This window comes from Watersipora subatra, chromosome 2, assembly GCF_963576615.1.
Source record: "Watersipora subatra chromosome 2, tzWatSuba1.1, whole genome shotgun sequence".
Lineage (NCBI taxonomy): Eukaryota > Metazoa > Bryozoa > Gymnolaemata > Cheilostomatida > Watersiporidae > Watersipora > Watersipora subatra.
In genome coordinates this window covers 59,323,369-59,342,377 of record NC_088709.1, presented here as the reverse complement: position 1 = coordinate 59,342,377, position 19,009 = coordinate 59,323,369, and positions in this window count along the sequence as shown.

The window sequence follows — 19,009 nt, the reverse complement described above, 5'->3', positions numbered from 1 at the left end:
TTACATTGTTTGCCTTTCTTAGTAAACAGTGGAAACAGACATACATAGTATGATGTAATCACAGCAATCAATAAGATTATAGTGATTCACTATCACTCACTAGAGAGCCGATTATGAAGGATCATCATTAATAAACTAAATCATGGAAAATGCAGTTAATATAATGAAGAAATATCTAGAAAGTAGAAATATATACACATTCGATAGAGAAAAAAAATGTATTTAAAAATATATACATTGTATTTCGAGGAAAAAATTATTGATGAACTAGAAAAAATATATTCACTAAAAACCTAATTTGTTAATAACTCTGGATGATGGAACTATATATAGGCCTTAGTGGTATACTGTACATTCAAATGATAAACATAAAGAGGAATTAAATTAGAAGGTAAGTATGTTCTTACTAACAACTATGGAGTCCATTAATACCATTACTCACCATCAGTACACTCAGTGGTACAATCCGCACAATTCATGCATTGTACTTGAAAGCAAGTTGAACATCCCATGACGAGTGGCTTATTCTGATGCATTGTGCAATACCTTTCCTCCAAGACTTTGGCTCTGTTCTGATAATCTTTAATGTCAAGGACATCTTTATGTAGAGCGTAAAACTGATGATGTAACTAAAAGAAAGCATCATACCACCAAGTGTACATGAACAATAACTACATTTTTACCTGAGATGATGGAACTAAATTACATTGAAACTAACCTCCATGTGTTTAGGACACATTTTCCTACTACAGGTGGTACAGTAGCCAACTGCTAGCTCTTCCTCTGTTTCATTGTCCACACAAACCTCACAAACATGTATGTCGTTATTTCTATAACCAGCGGATGTAAGTCTTGCTAACGTTACATCAAACACAGCTCTAAAACGTCATGGAAAAAGACTACAGTCATAAAGAAATGATTATAAAGTGCATATTTATTTAAATTCATTAATACGTACATGTATTTAATCAGTTATGATTGATAAGTGACTCGCAGATCAGAAACAACTGTATGGTTAATAATCAGTAAATTAGTAATGCTCAAAATTTAAGGGACTTGAAAGTGACAATAGAAACTTTTCTTTTGGGCTTTGACATTTTTCAATGAAAATTGACTTACTTCCAACTGAAGAACTTCTCACAACTTACTTGCATGTACCACATCTAACAATCCTATTAGCCTCAAAGTCTCCAACAAGACAAGGGTAGCAGTGGACATGATGACAAGGTAGTGACCTTGGATCAACCAGCTGTTCATCCTTCTCCATACAGTACCCACAAACTACAGACGCTGAAGCCATATTTTTGAGCATGCTGTAGAGACAAACAAGATTTCTTATGAAACATAGAGAAGGTTAACTCTCTAAGGTAATCATTGCGCGAGTCATTTAGGGTGAGTCAAATGAAAAGCTACAACTGAAACACTGAAGAACTGACGATGGCCTGATATATTATGCATGCTTATGTACATTTTTTAATATTCTTGCCAGCCCGTTTCTTAAAACATAAATATGTTTAATGTAAACTTGTTTATTTTGAATATGCTAAACGGAACACTCAGTTCTTCATAAAATCATAAAATCTGTCATGATAATACTTTCATGTGTGTGCGCTCAACATGATCAGACAAAGACAGCCAAAACTACTTTTTTGTTTTCTCGGTACAGGTTGGTAAGGACCAACAGCCTTAGTTCATTTAGTTTTTATACCTACTGCCCAAAGTGCAGTCTATAGAAATTCATCAACACAATTTCATGAGCTTCCTGTTTAGTGCTATATATTCAGTACATCTGATGTTACTCAAACTCACTGGATTTAGATTTGACTTCAACTAGCTGACTCAACTAACTGTATATTCAGAGAGAGCATGAGGAGAGGTTTCAAGTTGTCTATGTTTACCATTTACTTCTACACTGAAAGGTTAATACATGATTGAATGACCCTTAATAATATCAAATGTGGGAAATGTATGAGCCCCTCTATAGCAAAAGCTATCTATATATTTTTTGTCTTCCAAGTTTGTCATCTGTCGTTTATTTTGTGTCGTTTGTCCTTCGGTATGTCCAGCTACAGCCATGAAAATCTTGGATTGAAATTTCGCGTCTTGATGAATTTGAACGCGTGTAGATCGCGTTCACAATTTTTTTAACCACAAGCTCTACCACTGAGCTACACAAGGCATGTTGATCAAAGACATTATCAGATAGCGTATAGCGAATGCACAAGCCAAATGGTATGATATTTAAAACTCTAAGAATGCTATTATCTCTATGAAACACAATGTTTTTTTTGCATTTTTGTCAACCTCTATTTCCGGCTTTTCGTGAGGGTCAATTGCTGAATCGCGATGAAGGTCAATACTTTTCACGCGGATGATTGTATTATCTCGCATAGGAATGGCCTCTGCATCCTCCCACTGTTTGGTCAGTCAAAGAAAGCACAATATCTCATTTTAAATTTGTACCAGTATCAAGGGGGACCAATACCATCGTATTCAAAGTTTTTATGGATAGAACAGTAACCTTTTTATGCACACGTTTTTATACAAGAATTGTTATTATTAATTCAATATATTCAGGATTTTTATTTTGTTTTCTCAGTTGGTAATAATTGTATCATTACCGAATTATCTCTCACTGTAATCGTACCAAAACAGACCTAATTTAGCTATTGCTTGATAATTATTTTACATTTACATTTAAACCCTTTTATGGTTGTTTTATTTTTTTTAATTTAGTCGACTTGCACAAAACATTTTCCTCAGATTATGGAGTTTAAAAGTTGTTTGACAAAGTTTGAAAACCTTTACGGTTTTTTTATTTTCTTTCTCAGTTTATTTCAATTACACAAAACACTTTTCTCATGGTATGTAGTTTGAAAGTTAGAGTGGCAAATGGTATTATATGTTAAAGAAAAATAAATTTTCAATCTAAATACTTTTTTATTTCCCGGACAACCCCGGGTAGTGCAGCTAGTCTATATATAAATCTTAAAGTCTGTGTGCTGTATGTCATGTTTTGTATGTCCAGCTATGGCGAGTAATATCTAGCAATAAAAATTTCGATCCTTCTGAATTAGATCTCGGAACCTCCAAATTTCAAGGCAAAGAGCTTAAAAGTTGACTTGAAACAAAATTCACATCACAGTTATTTGGTATCAAAAGATTCACCATGTTTTCTCTACAGTGTTGTAGGTGCAAAATAAGTGAGAATGTGATTACAAGCTATTAAAAGCTCAAAAACGAACAGTCAGTCGCCGCCATAACAAAACAGCCGTAGATTGAAATCAGTTTACTTCTCTGACGTAGTCAATCCATTTGGTTATTGTTTTGACATGTGATGTTCTCACGTGAATTGATAGGCCAATAAAAGGCTCAACATAAAACTTCTCGTAGCACTAGTTTATGACAAACACTTCAGGTTTTACCGAAGAGCCCGTATCAAAAATAGATGCTTGCTACTTTAAAATCTTGTTTCGGCCTGGTCTAATCGTCTAGTCGTAATCTGATCATGTGGCCTATACTTCCTGCCAAACAGCGCGACTAATTTCTGAAGCATTTTTCGACTATCACAGGTGACCAACAGGATTGTCATGTTTATCACAGAATGATATGTACTCTTTCGAGTTGAGGTTAAAAATTAAACGAATTTTCACAGTAGGTTTTAAGATATCAGTGCTCAATGTGACAGCATTACAATGATGATTAAATAGACGCATAAGGATAATAGACATGGTTTTATTGAATGTGCGAAGTATATTTGTGGAACTATTTCGACGAATGAGGTTGCATGAGAGTGTAAACAGAAGCCATCTCGTTCAACTACATCCCATCTGAGCCGTTTTGGAGAGAGCTTCCAATCTACAGCAGTTTCGTGATGGCGGCGACTAACCGTTTGTTTTTGAACTTTAAGAGCATGTAATCACATTTCCACATATTTTGCACCTACAACACATCAGATTAAGACATGGTGAATCTTTGGATACCAAATAAGTGTGATGTCAATTTTGTTGCAAGTCAACCTTTAGCCATTTAGACTAGGGTGCCAAAGCAATAATGATTGTTGCAGCATTCATTACCTTGATTAAGCTACTCATACTTGTTATTAGTTATCACAGTTGTTCGGTATGCGTAACGTGACACTTTTTAACCTGGAAACATGCCCATTGTTTTAGTGAAGATCACGATATCACTTAGCTTACCACAAAAGTTAGTGAAATTCACTGGGTAATTATTTCATTTCCGTATAACACCGGACCTTCAACTAGTGTACATAAAATATTGAGCATACCACCACCTAACAATTAAAAATGCAACAAAAGTATGACATGAACTTCAGTTGCCATTAAACAAATTAAACAGAAGTTTCTATTGATAAAGCGTTTACGCTTTATAAATGTGTGGGTAACTTAAGTGAAAAGTTTTTGTATGCTTTCACCAAAAGCATACAATTGAATTTAGACGGTGTATTAAAAAATACTATCTAAATATTATAGAAAGTAAAATAGTGTTGTGGAAGTCAGCGCTGACTAGCCATTAGCAAGTGGGTTCTGCGTACAAGTTGTCTTATACCGAATGAGTAATAGCTCTCATGCACAACTGTAATTGTTGCAAACAAAGGGTCTGGTGAATAATGGCTTTTATTCACACAAGCTCTATAAACATGAAAAGGTGTAACAATTAGAACAGTTCACTACAATCAAGCGTAATGCTGAAATGAGTTAAAGAATAAATACTCAAAACAGTTACATTTGTAAATGTAAGAATGTTAGGCAATATATACGTTACCAAAGATATACAAAGCTGCACAAAGGTAAGTTAATGTTACCGCACTGTTCTTAATGCAGATTATGAACGTAACTCTCAGTCTTTATTTCAGTCGTTTGTACTCTGTATCGCTAGCTCTGTGCTCTTTGTTTTCCCGTCTTAACACTGAAGCACCTTTGCTTATATAGCAAGGGCTGAGTGTTAATCAACGGGCTTCCCAAGAAAGCTGGCTTTTAAATTATAGGGCTAATCTGAGAATAGCTAAATGCTTATGGCAATTAAAGCAGCTCAGCTTAGTAAATCCATCACCTTCTCCACCCCTAGATGCAGTGCCAGTATTTAGTATTGGCTCACAAGCATCGATAAAGGATGGATTAGGGATCCAGCTCCAATGTTGACAACCCTGTTGTAACCTTAGGTTACAATGCTTAGTTGTCCTAATAATACAGCTGGTTCAAGTGAGTTGAATGTTTTGAGTGATGGTTGATGCTATAGCAAGGCTCGAGATCGTAGATAAAGGCATCCGAGACTCCCCAAGTGAGTTTCCAAACTTGGTGTCATCGGACATACCAATATCTTCTTTTAAGGCCTCGAAGCTCAATATAACACATGATCCTTCAACCAGGGAGGTTTTCTCAAGGCTCGCCTTGGCCGTTCAGGAAGCGGAACTTGTTCTTCCCAGGACATGTTGAGATCATCAACATGCTGATCGAGTGCAGCATCTGGTGATGCTGGATTCTCTTCATGCCCGATATGCTCTTCTATATCACTGAGAGAATCATTCCTTGACTGGTCAACATCCGAGCTGGTCCTTGGGCTTCTCAGTTGTCCAGCTGGATCAGATGCCGGCGTGAACAGCTTGAGACGACATTCATTGATTGTTCCTTGACCAGCAACCTTATAAGTGCCGTTGTCTAAGACCTTCTTTACAACGAATGGCCCATTAAACTTTGGTAGTAATTTTGGGTGAATCCCTTTACGTCTCCGTTTGTTTTGCACTAACACCAGATCTCCTTCTTTGAAGATTGCATCCTCCTGTTCAGATAATCTAAGAGGTAGCATTTGTTGAGTGCGAATCAACTGGTAAGCAGTATCTAACTGGTCTTGCATATGGGAGGCGTATTCACTTCGTGTAGTCTCATCGACATCATGTGTCCCACCTATTAGCTGGTCAGGTAGCCTACATTCCCGTCCTAGCATCAAATAGTTTGCAGTTTCTTCTGTTGCTGCATGTGGGGTTGCCCTAAAGGCCCTCATGATCTGTGGTAGCACAATGTCCCAGTTTTCTTGCGCATCCATCTGACTAAGTAGAAGACAGCGAAGGGAATCACCCAAGGTTCTATTTCCACGTTCCACCACCCCGTTAGATTGGGGATGATAGGCAGTTGTCCGAGTTTTAGTGATTCTCCACATGGCGCAAAGTTCTGCCATTCGGTCACCTTCGCACTGTGTTCCTCGGTCACTATGGAGCTCTTCGGGTAATCCGAAGTAGCAAAAGGTGCGACTATCTAAAGCTTCAGCAATTATAGGAACTGTAGCATCAGGTAGAGGTACAGCATCCTGCCAACGGGTGAAATGATCCGTCAACACTAAAATCCATCGGTTTCCTCGAGGGGTCAAAGGCAGCGGTCCAACTAAGTCAATCGCAACCTTTTGCCAAGGAAGGCCAACCCAGAGAGGTCTATGACTTGAAGAATGATGCAAACCTCCAGACTTCGCTCGCTGGCATATTTCGCAGCTGTTCACTATACGTCGAACATCAGACGTCATTCCAGGCCAGTACCATTTTAGTCTAAGTCTCTGGAGGGTCCTCATTATCCCGGCATGAGAAAGGGTATGTGTGTTCCACACCACCTGCTTCCGCATGTTCATAGGACAAAGTATCACCTCCCGAGATCTTTTCCCAACAGGTATAAGAGTTACCAGCACTTGATCCTCTCTTATTCGCATTAAAGAGAGCATGGTGCTAAGCTTTCGTAATTCTGTACTGCCAAGGTTGACTATAGCTGGATACAGAGATTGTTGATTCTTGACAGCATTGTAGATAGTCGCAATATCACTTGGGAGCAACTGAGCCTGACACAGTTCATCAGAGCTGGGTGTATCCGACTGTGGTGTTGGTGAAGGTTGGTTGCGACCCCCTTGTTGATTAGAAGAATAATCTAAAGTTGTCTGCTCCTCATCATTCTGGCAGTCATCACTAGTGCTGGAATCTTTTACCATGCAACAACCATCACCGTTAGTTACGATCAAGCTGGCAGTTTGTGAGGACTCTGGTCCACTCCTAGCTGATGCTTTACAGTCTGTACCAACCACTTCATGAATGTGGTTTTCATCCAATAAGTCATCGGCACACTCTTGTGCCATCAACTTCTCTCCAGCAATCCTAGTACACACAGGGTTTTCATTTTGTGCCCGCTTTGATAGTTCATGTCTAATTTGGCCCATGCTTGGTCCTCCACATTGTTTCGTGAGTCTGTCGCATTTGGTGCAGTCGTGGCATGGCCTCCTTGATAACCCATCAGCGTTCCCATGTTTGCTCCCTGGTCGATGCTCTATGGCAAAGGTGAATTCGCTCAAGATCTCTAACCATCTTGCAACTTGGGCCGAAGGCGTAGTTTTCCTGCATAACCATAAAAGTGAAGCATGATCAGTACGAATTTTGAACTCTTTACCATACAAAAATGGACGAAAATGAGCAACAGTTTTAACAACAGCTAACAGTTCTCTTCTAGTCACACAATAGTTTTGCTGAGCACATGACAAAGCACGACTATAATAAGATATTACCCGTTCCTGGCCATCTTGGATTTGAGACAAAACTGCACCAACCCCATTAAGAGAAGCATCTGTGTCCAGGATATAGTCAAGGGCCGGGTTTGGATAACCCAGAACTGGGGCCGTCAGTAGCGACTGCTTCAGTATGTTAAAAGCTGCATGGCACTCCTCAGTCCATTCCAACTTGGCTGTTTTACTAGTTAGCTTTGTCAGTGGTCGGGCTTTGTTGGCAAAGTCCTGGACACACTGACGATAGTAACCAACAGTCCCAAGAAAAGATTGTAACTCGGTCACATTCTTCGGAGATGGCCAAGTAGCAACAGCAGATATTTTCTTTGGATCAGTTGCTACACCATTACTACTAACTATATGTCCCAAATATGCCACTTCTTCTTGAAAGAGATGGCATTTAGAGGGCTTAAGCTTGAGCTTGGCCGATCGAAACCGAGATAGGACCTTTTCAAGGTTGAGGTAATGTTCTTCGAAGCTGTTACCCATGACTATAACATCGTCTAGATATAGCAGCAAAGTCTTCCAATGCAGTCCATGTAGCACTTGCTCCATCATTCGTTGAAATGTTGCTGGAGCTGCCGTCAAACCAAATGGCAAGACTTTACATCTCCACAGGCCTTCTTTAGTGCAAAATGCCGACTTATCTTTAGCATCTTCATCTAGTGGAATTTGCCAATAGCCGCTCATGAGATCCAGTGTGGAGACAAGTTTGCTGCCAGCCAAGGCCTCCAGACTTTTATCTATACGAGGCAGGGGGTGAGCATCATGGACTGTAATAGCATTTAATCTGCGATAGTCAATGCAAAACCTCCAGCTGCCATCTTTCTTTTTCACGAGTACAACAGGAGAGCTCCATGCTCCATATGCAGGCTCAATAAGACCTTGCTTTGACAACTCGTGAACTTGCTTGCTGACCTCGGCTTCTTTCTCCACCCCTAAACGTCTTGGAGCCTGTTTAATTGGCTGTGACATCGCCTTCACAGGGATAGAATGTTTCATTAAAGAAGTCAGTCCTTGATCAAAGTCACCTTTTGAAAAGACATCACTGAAGCTATGCAACAGCTTGGCAATCGCTTTGCGTTGCGAAAGCTGAGAACATGCCTCAGTTGCCTCTTCATATAGGCTCTCCAAGTGAGATGGAATAGCAGGGATATTTTCATCTGAGACACGCTTCCTGTGGTTCTCATCCATCATATGAACAGATGAATTGACAATCTGTCCCTTCTCCAAGCTGACACACTGCCCTATAATAGATCCAGCATTAAGGTGACATACTTGCATTGCAGGATTAATGCACCTAACAAAAAATTTCCTTTCTTCACTCCATGTACTCACACTAGCAGCAATAGCTATGCCATGCTTAGCCGCAACCCCTGTGTCTTCTACTATGCCAACAGGGGTACAAATGTTATTTAACAACCGACACCGGACCAACTGTTCAGATCTAGCGGGAATAGATTCATTAGCGATTACCTGTACCCTACTAACAAAATCTATACCACGCTGGTTGGTGCATCTAAGGTGTTTACCATTCATCACAACAGTAGAGTCTAAACAACTAACTAAGCAATTATGGCTTACTAGAAAGGGCATTCCAAGTATAGCATCTGGTTCAATATCTGCAACAACAAAGTCTAATTCGATTGGTTCTGACCTTAATCTGCCAGCTAATTTTATCTGTCCATAAAATTTCAAACCAGATCCATCTGCCAGAGTGCCTGTAGTGTGTTCAAATGCCAGCAATCCACCAAGAAACTTCCGTGGCAGCCTATCAAACATTCTCCTTGCCAGCAAGTTGAGGGTACATCCACTGTCTAATAAATAGTGTACTGAACAGCCCTCAACTTTTCCTGGAATATAGAGTGCAGAAGCAGTGGCTGCAAAATTTATACAAGGATGCTCTGCATCAACCCTAGTACTGCAATTAGATTGACCTACCGGAGGGTTCGCAGCATCTCCAGAGCAATGAAGAGGCAAGGGAAGCAAATCAGGTTTCCTAATGATTGGTTTTAATTGTGACAACTCACCAGGACTGTCTGCTTGGCTCACCCTTGTGTCTCTCCTGCCCTGCCTATTTGGCTTTCTGTAACGGGTATCTGACACCGGTCCACCCACTTTACCCGTAATCTTAGGAGTGAACCTTGCTAGTTTTCCTGATTAGGATTTGTGGATGGTGGTGGTCTTTTCTTCCGTACTGTACAACTCCGCATCAGATGGGAAGAGTCTCCACATATGAAGCAACGTCTGGCTCTATGAGACTTGGCATTGGTTGTGTCAACACTTCTTTGCTCTAGAGCAGCAATCCGGGCAGACTGATCTTTTATCAGCTTTGTCTGTTTTTCCAGTTCTAATGACATGGAGAACAGAACCTCAGCCAGATCCGTTTCAGAGTTGTCTTCTGCAGCTTTGCCACTAGTACCGCTTGGATTATCTATTTGGGTAACTCTTGGAGGATTTCTAGTTCTTGAGGGTACTGGTTGACGCCCAGCTATTTCATAATGTTTTGCTGCGGTAATGGCTTCCTCCAGATTTGAAGCCTTGACCAGCAGCAGGTGCCGCCGAAGTGCAGGGTCATTCACGGCTCGCTGGAAGTGTTCTAAGGCCATCTCATTCTCGACAGCACACCCAAGACCACCATAGGCTAACTTTGACAGCCTCTCTACTCTGTTACCCAATGATAGGTAATCTTCTCCTGCTCGTTGGTGTAAATAGTGCAGCTGTTCTTTTGCTTCGGATGCAGACAGTCCAAACATCTGTAGCAGCTTCCTATTTACCTCAGCAACCGTTTCAGCTCTTCCACAGTCTTTGGCTGTTTGCTCTAAGCAGGATCTTAGTTGTATTAGTGCGACTCGGTCATCCCATCGGCTTACGTCACAAATTTCAGTAAATTGTTGTATAAATAAGTTTACATCTCCATGCCCATCAAAGTGTGGTAACCTGAGATCCACTCGACCACTGAGTGTAGAGTTAGGAACCTCAGCCTTCTTTGAAGTAGGCTCGACCAACCTGGTTGACTGTAGCTGCTCCGTTGGTCGGGGAGTGGAAACAGGAGGATGTGCCAAATTGTGGAGTCCTTCTGCTGCTGAAGAAGATATGCGACTGCTGGCAGCCTGTCTGTCCTGCAGTTCCAACACATATTTCCGGTACATATCCTCAATGAAGGTCATCCCATCAACGTGTACTGATGTATCGGAGTGCATGACTTTCTTGGGCTGTTTCTCATCAGTATCAGTAAACGGATTAGTCGCGTCCAAGAATGGCTTACTTATCGGCAGAAATAGATTAGTAAACATTCTGGAGTCTCCGCCTTGAGCCATCTCTTTCCAGAGAGCTGTTCAACAATCACTAGGTTGTGCGTACAGCTAAACTTTCAGTAGCAACAGGATTACAGATATCCCACTGCTGCCAACAATGTTGTGGAAGTCAGCGCTGACTAGCCACTAGCAAATGGGTTCTGCGTACAAGTTGTCTTATACCGAATGAGTAATAGCTCTCATGCACAACTGTAATTGTTGCAAACAAAGGGTCTGGTGAATAATGGCTTTTATTCACACAAGCTCTATAAACATGAAAAGGTGTAACAATTAGAACAGTTCACTACAATCAAGCGTAATGCTGAAATGAGTTAAAGAATAAATACTCAAAACAGTTACATTTGTAAATGTAAGAATGTTAGGCAATATATACGTTACCAAAGATATACAAAGCTGCACAAAGGTAAGTTAATGTTACCGCACTGTTCTTAATGCAGATTATGAACGTAACTCTCAGTCTTTATTTCAGTCGTTTGTACTCTGTATCGCTAGCTCTGTGCTCTTTGTTTTCCCGTCTTAACACTGAAGCACCTTTGCTTACATAGCAAGGGCTGAGTGTTAATCAACGGGCTTCCCACGAAAGCTGGCTTTTAAATTATAGGGCTAATCTGAGAATAGCTAAATGCTTATGGCAATTAAAGCAGCTCAGCTTAGTAAATCCATCACAATAGCTTTCATGGTTGAAACATGTCAAAAGCTTTAAAGATGAATAGACAAGTTTGTATATGAACAGAAAGTGGGTCAGGGTTGTTGCATACATTGAAGTTTGGACTTATAAGACTTTCACATGTCTGTGCGATTTAACATATCTGATACCCAAACTGTCTTAAACAAGTCAATAACTAGGTGGACATACCTGCCAACTCTCACGCATTGGGCGTGAGACTCACGCAATCACCATAAAGAAAAACTGAAAATGCGTGAGAAATGCGTGAGATTTTTACCCCAATTTCCATAATTTTATATATACTATCATTGATACATCAATTGCCCCAAAACCAAATCTCACGCATTGCCCCACTCTTGGGTTGGCAGGTCTGTAGGTGGATGAGCTCCTTAACTGAACTATCAATGAAGTCTTTCATTTGAAAAGTAACAAACACCAAGGACTTGCTCTACTTATTTTCAGATCAGACAAAAGATTTCTGCAAGAGACCTTCCAATGGAACAAAAAGAACAAGAAAAGAATCTCGGCACGGACTTCCCTCACCGTCCGAGGTCACAAAGAATATTCCTATATTTTAACCCAATCAGCAAATTTTTGCAGTCATGTTTTCAGGTCTGCCACAGAGTTGGGCTAATGCAGATGAGAGAGCAGCCTTATTTATTGGTTAAACGATCCGACTGATAAATATAATTAGCGTTTCTATCTAGCGTACTTTTCCTTTTATTACCACTAGGGCCAATCATATACAGAAAGTTGAGCGAAAAACTATTATTATATAAATTAACGTTGTAGAAACCATATGCATTAAAGCCATGAACGCTTTCAGCTAAACCTTTGAAGAGTCACCACCACATTTAAAATTGATAGGCAAATAACTGAAAATTAATCAATATTCGATACTAAGAATTATTGTTCACATGACATGGCTTCACAACTGCGCTGTAAAGAAACAAGAGTCATAATTACTATAAAGAGTCATAAAACTTAACGATACGTTATAGCTTACCAGCTGTCCAAGGTTGGCCAGAAAAAGCTAAAATATTCAACGTCTTGATGTTGCTGGTGTTCAGTCGTCACGGGAATTCCAAAACGATGCTAGAGAATTATATCCGAGTGATAAATATTTGAATTTTTTCCCCAATAGTCGCTGGCGTAGAATTGCACCGGAAGCGAAATTATCCCAATTGATGAGCATTGTACGTAAAAACTGTAAATTATACGGATTAGCTTAAGAGGTCAATGGCCAACCTTGATTCTAGCTTTGAGTTTTTCAGTGAGTGTTACTAACGGCTCCCATGTCGTCCTCTTTGCGATCGCGAAAGGCTGCGTTCTCTTTATCGGCTCGTAATTGAAGGTTTCCTCTTCTCTTTAATGTAAATTTGTCAGAATCAGAATTGAGTTTTCTCATTAAGATTCTCAATATGAGGCAAAAACCGTTGCAAATTTGCTTGCTACATTGTTGCCTAATAAAAAATAGTTGGTTGCTGAGGAATAACTCTCTTTTCAAATCGGTCGCTCTCATTTTATGAAAGTTACCCGGTGTCTTTTCACACGGTTTTACAGGCCGGCGAACATTTTTGACTGAATACATAAAAATGGTCGATTGAAATTTGCACTAGCATTTCTTGTGCTATGCTCTGTCAACCACTGCAATCTAGATATGCTATACAATTTTTCTTTCTTTTTACAAGTTCTCTGGATTAACGAATTATTTCTTGATACTCCGTTTCTAGTTATTCCGTTTATGTCAGTAACCTAAAACGCTTGCAGTTTTTCATACATTGTTAAAAACAAAACTACACAGCTAAATACTATATACATTTACAATGAATGATTTAATATATTTCTTAAAGCTATTTTATTTATGACCCTGTTCACGCGAACAGCGACTTTTTTGTATAAGTACAATATTTAAATAACTTGAGAAGTTGTTTGAAACCATGTCAGATATGTGACTACTCCAACAAAAACCATAACTGCTCATTGATGATTACATGCTGATGAGAAATACATTACAGTATGCAGTAATTTTTGCCTGGATATCCATGTAGCTGCATTAACAATACAGTGACAGCTTTTCATGTCCATGCAGTATATTGGCATTAATTACAGTCGCAGCGTATGCATTGTAACTATTGTCTAATGCGCACCAAGCTGTATTGTTGCAGTGGCAGTATTAGTTATTGCAGAGTGTATAATGCTGGTTGCAGTAGAAGTGATGCTAGTGTGTACTCTGCAGTGAGAGAGGCAGTAGGAACTTTTGCATTACACTGCACTTAGGTTACATGTACAGCACATTTTCATGAGAAATAATCGCATAATCAAGCACTAAAATGACTTTGTTGCAACCGCAACGTAATTGTAAGATATGAATGCTGCTCAAACTTGAGTATAAGTGGGCCCACAATTTGTGCTACGTTAGCATGCTGTATATGATTGAAGTAGAAAGCTATCATTGTTTACATATATTATGTTAATGAAAGTACAATATAAATATCCCAATTTCATCAATCGGCATGGCAGTAATGCCTGACTTGTTTTTGTAATGATATGGGTGTTTGAGCCTAAGTTCATGAACTTGCTGAACATAGAATTCAACATTTAAGTACAGTTGCTTAGAAAGCCATCAGTGTCAGTTGATTCACAGCCTCGACTTCATACTAATGTGCACTACACATGTGGCTTCATGTTTCGGAAAATGCTTATTCACAGACTGAATTGTTGGGTTTTCCTTGAGGCATCATGGAAATATATTTACAGTTGATCACAATGATAAATTTGCTGAAAGAGTGATTTTGCAGTAACAGTAAGTGTCTACTTTGCATTAGAAAGCTGTGATGCACTGCAAAGTTACTGCGTACTATGATAACGCAATACACTTCGAATGTGTTATACCTTAGTTTCTATCTCAACTTCCTATTAGTTACCCTATCAGCTTTACAACAATGATTGGCCATCTTTTTAAAACGATACATTTACACAAAATGTTCTTGCATATGTTACATGTTGTTGCTATTTGGATTGTGATGGGATACCTCTCACTTTTGGCTTGTCTACACTACATTCTCCCGACCAACTCACTATAGCTATGCATCTTCTGTCCTAGAAGGCCTTATATGCAGCCTTATATACATAATCACTGGAGTGCTTCAGTCAATCGGCAGTTTGAGAGCGACTGGGTTGTCTTTACATATGTTCTAAAAAGCAATAATTTTTGGTGAGGGTGCTATTTCTCCTTCAAATTACCGTAACACATCTAATTGAACGCCATGGCGCTTTATTGTTCAACCTTTTTGTAAAGTGGCGGTCAATTAGAGCTGGTGTTCAAATAGAAGCTGGCGGTCTATTTTTCAAATAGCTCGTCAGAATTTTCGGAAGATAAATTTAGCCCAATTACGGGCGAAGCGAATCTCGTCCATGTTTTGCTCATTTTTCCAGTAGACCGATATTAAACATTTTGAATGCAATAAATCTACTAACTTACCTTTAACTTGTCAAAGATCTACTAATAAATGTGTATTAAAAACTGAGAAATAACTCTACCAGATTATATCTATTGCTTGCAATTTACGTGCGATGATATTATAGCCTGTGTCCTTCGTTGCAATTTGTTCGCATTTTCAGAATTAATTTCATTCTAAATTTGAAGACATTTTTGTTTTCTCTATATGTTTAACACTGTTGAATAAAAGCACATTGAACTCACTGATATGTTTGCTACAGTTTGCAGCTAAAAGTAGCTTTTTATATGCAATAGTGGTGGAGTTGTTAGCATCGATCCATTGTAAGAGGTGTTAAGATAGCCACAAGGATGATTTTAAATAAAATGCCATAAAATTGCATATTTATCAGGTATACAACAATAATCTATCAAATAATACAAATATTTATTTATGAACAAACGACATAAACAAACCATACTAATATTACATGCCGAAACAAAAATTAACGCTTTAAAGCAGAAATATTTCCATCTGCTCGGATACCTGCGTTCTGATTGTTGCTTTCGATAGAACAAACATCTTGTAGTTATCCAATACCTTCCACAATATCTTCTGGCCTCAACTCTTCTTCTGCACTGCTGAACTAGTCGATATTGGCGTCTACACAATTTTTTAGGAGAGAAAACTTTCACGCGCAGCATTTAGCACTAATGCAACGCGTAGAATTTTTACTTAACAATAAATGTAACCTTCGGTCCAAAACTTGGGACCAGTTTTTATATGCATGTCTTTCGAAGTATTAGGACCGCGTTAAACAAAAAACTGCTATTAGCCTGAGACAGTTGATAGTTATTTCTATGGTGTTGCTTTCAAAGTTCCATCTACCATCGTAAATTTAAACCATGTTTAGTACTTTTTATAACGTTACTTCGGGGTATCAGGACCGCGTTAAACAAGGGACCCCAACTAGCCTGAGACAGTAATTATTTCTATAGCGTTGATGTGAAAGTTCATCTACCTTCTTAAATTTTGGCCGAGTTTTTTTATAAACGTAGGTTACATCGAAGGAGAAAGACTGCGTTAAACAGAAAGCTACTACTCTACAAGATGAAAATTTTCGATGGTTATAAAAATTTGCTATTTCGCAAACAGTCAGTTTCACAAATTTTTACATTCCGCGAATAATTAGTTCTATTTTTAATTACAAGAGAGAATAACTACTTCCTCAAATTAAAAATAGCCGCGAGGCATAAATACCAAACGTAGTTGAGTTTCAAAACCTTTTTAAAATCATTGCCGGGGCTTTGAGCTAACACCATTGCCAATGTATCACATTCCTTAGCAAAATTATTCAAGGTTGTCACAAGATATGCAGAATGGCGTTGTTATATTGCTGGGGGAGCAATAAAGCACTCACCGTGAACTCCTGATCACAAGAGGCCGTCAGCTTGGTCTCCAGTCACTATATAGCGATGGGGGTCACGTGTCTCCTAGACGTCTAAGCCGTAGCCTAATAGCCGTCTAAGCCGTAGCTTCCAGTAGCTATAACTTCTAGTAGTCTATTTAGCCTGTGGTTCTTTATTCCTGAACGTGTTACAATATGAATATATAACATGCCCTTTTTTTTCAAGACTACACCGCTTAATCTAAAATCCAAATTCACATTTTTCTTTCCTCAAAGTCATCCCAGACTTCTCAATTCTACTTAAAACTTTATGTAAACGTTGCCAATGTTCGGTTACAGTTTTACCGTAAACTAAAATGTCGTCCATCAAACACACAATTCCGTCTAAGCCTTTCAATATCTTTTCCATTTCCCTCTGAAAAAATTCAGGGGCTGAAGATATCCCAAAAGGCATTCTCTTAAAGCAAAATCTACCCCATGGGGTTACAAAAGTTGTCAATTCTTTGCATTTCTTATCAAGTCTAACTTGCCAAAATCCAGAGTTAGCATCAAGTTTGGAAAACATAACTCCTTTTGCCAGTTTACTCAACATGTCTGATATCCTAGGTAAAGGATATACTTCCCTTCTAACACATTTATTCAAATTGGTCAAATCTACACACATTCTAATCTTACCACCTTGTTTTGGAGCGATGGTAAGACCAGAACACCAATCAGTTGCTTTTTCTATAGGTTCTATAACCTTACTTTCCAACATTTTATCAATTTCTTTTTTAGCTTTTTCACGCAAGCCTGCTGCAATAGGCCTAGGCGCGTACAATCTAACGGGTTCAGCATTCCTATTTATGTCAATACTAAAAATACCAGGCATTGTTCCTAGTCCCTCGAATGTCTTAGGAAATTCCTTCAAAGGGTCAAATTCATTAGCACACAAAGCATTAATAACTGCTAACAAATTCAACTTCTTAATCTCGGGCATACCTAAAAGATTTCTTCTAGAACCTTTAAGTATGTAAACAGAAGTATCAATAGCTCTGTAAGTACTTTTAATAGCTACATCAGCTACTCCTAAAACATTCAATCTATTTCCATCAGCTCCATTCAAAATTTGCTCGGGTTCTTTTAAATTCAAACCAAGCTTTCTACTAGCTTTCTCAGTCATAGTGGACACATCAGCTCCTGTGTCAAAAGTAAATTCCATATCCTCACCATTTACAGATAAATTTCTGACAAATTTCTCGTCTAGTCAGCTGCTATTACTAGACTCAGAAAACCTTACTCTGGGAGTAGGACTTCTTCTACCTTCACTACTTCCACTACTTTCGTACCTATCTCTCCTTTGACTCCTATGTACCTTGCAGTCCTTAATTGTGTGCCCTTTGGTAGCACAAAAAAAGCATCTTACCTCTGGACAAAATCTGATTTCATGTCCCCTTACCCCACAACCATAGCATTTATCTGCCCCTGGAGATGGATACCGTCTAGAATTTTTGCTAGATCTATCATCATATCTCCTCGGGGAATACCTGTCTCTACTTCTCCTACGCCATTCAAGTGGTCTCTCTCTAACAGAATCCCTAGATGAACTACTATAGTCTCTAGAGCTTCTAACTTTACTATAGTCTTTATCGTATTTACTTGACTTCCTATCCTTACCATACCCTCTAGATTTATATTTGTCTCTAGAAGATACTCTATTCATTTCTTTCTCATTATCTGAATCAGAGTCAAATTTAAACTGACTATCTTTGTCCTCTGATTTGTTTTCTACTGCGTCTACTTCCAATTTCACATTAAAATTGCCTGCTTTGACGGTTTCCATAGTTCTTTCTGAATCTCTAGCTATTTTTTTAGCTCTCAAGATACCTGAAAACTTAGTCCAATTCAAGTCATTTTGTTGCATCAGCTGGGATCGAAGAGAAGATTCTCTCAACCCATTAACTGCAATAGCTAAAGCAAATTCTTGTCTCAAAGCATCATGTTCAGTTCCAAAAGTCATTTTTCTACTTAAATCTTCAATTCGTAATAAATAGTCATTTTCATTTTCTCCTATAGCCTGACTAGCAGTTACAAACTTCATTGTTTTAACATAAACAGTTTCTTCAGATTCGTAAACAGTTTTCAAAAGTTCCATGGCACCCTCGTATGTAGAAGTTGCACTTTTTTGATCAAAACCTAAAGATGTCAAAGCTGCTCTACCTGCCTTACCCACGGCATTCAACAAAGATACTAATTTCATTCTACCTCTAAATACATCAACAGTTTCTTCCTCGCCATCTATTGTAACTTTTTCTTCCCCTAATCTCAGTGTGATCATTTCAACGCTTAGATCAAACTCATTTAACCAATTTTTCCATGATCCACCAACATCGTCGCTATTAATTACTAGTTTAGGAAAGTCATTAAAATTCAAATTTCTAGCCATATTCAAAAATAGCTTAAACTTACCTCCGAACACCCTTCGAAACCTCTATAACAATGTAATCACCACTCACCTTGTATAGTGTCTCCCACTTATCACAGAAAATACACCACGGAAAATCACTAACCACTGTATCACCACTATCGATGGCCGATATCACCAGTTATTCACCACTACACCACAATATAATAACGTATCACCGAT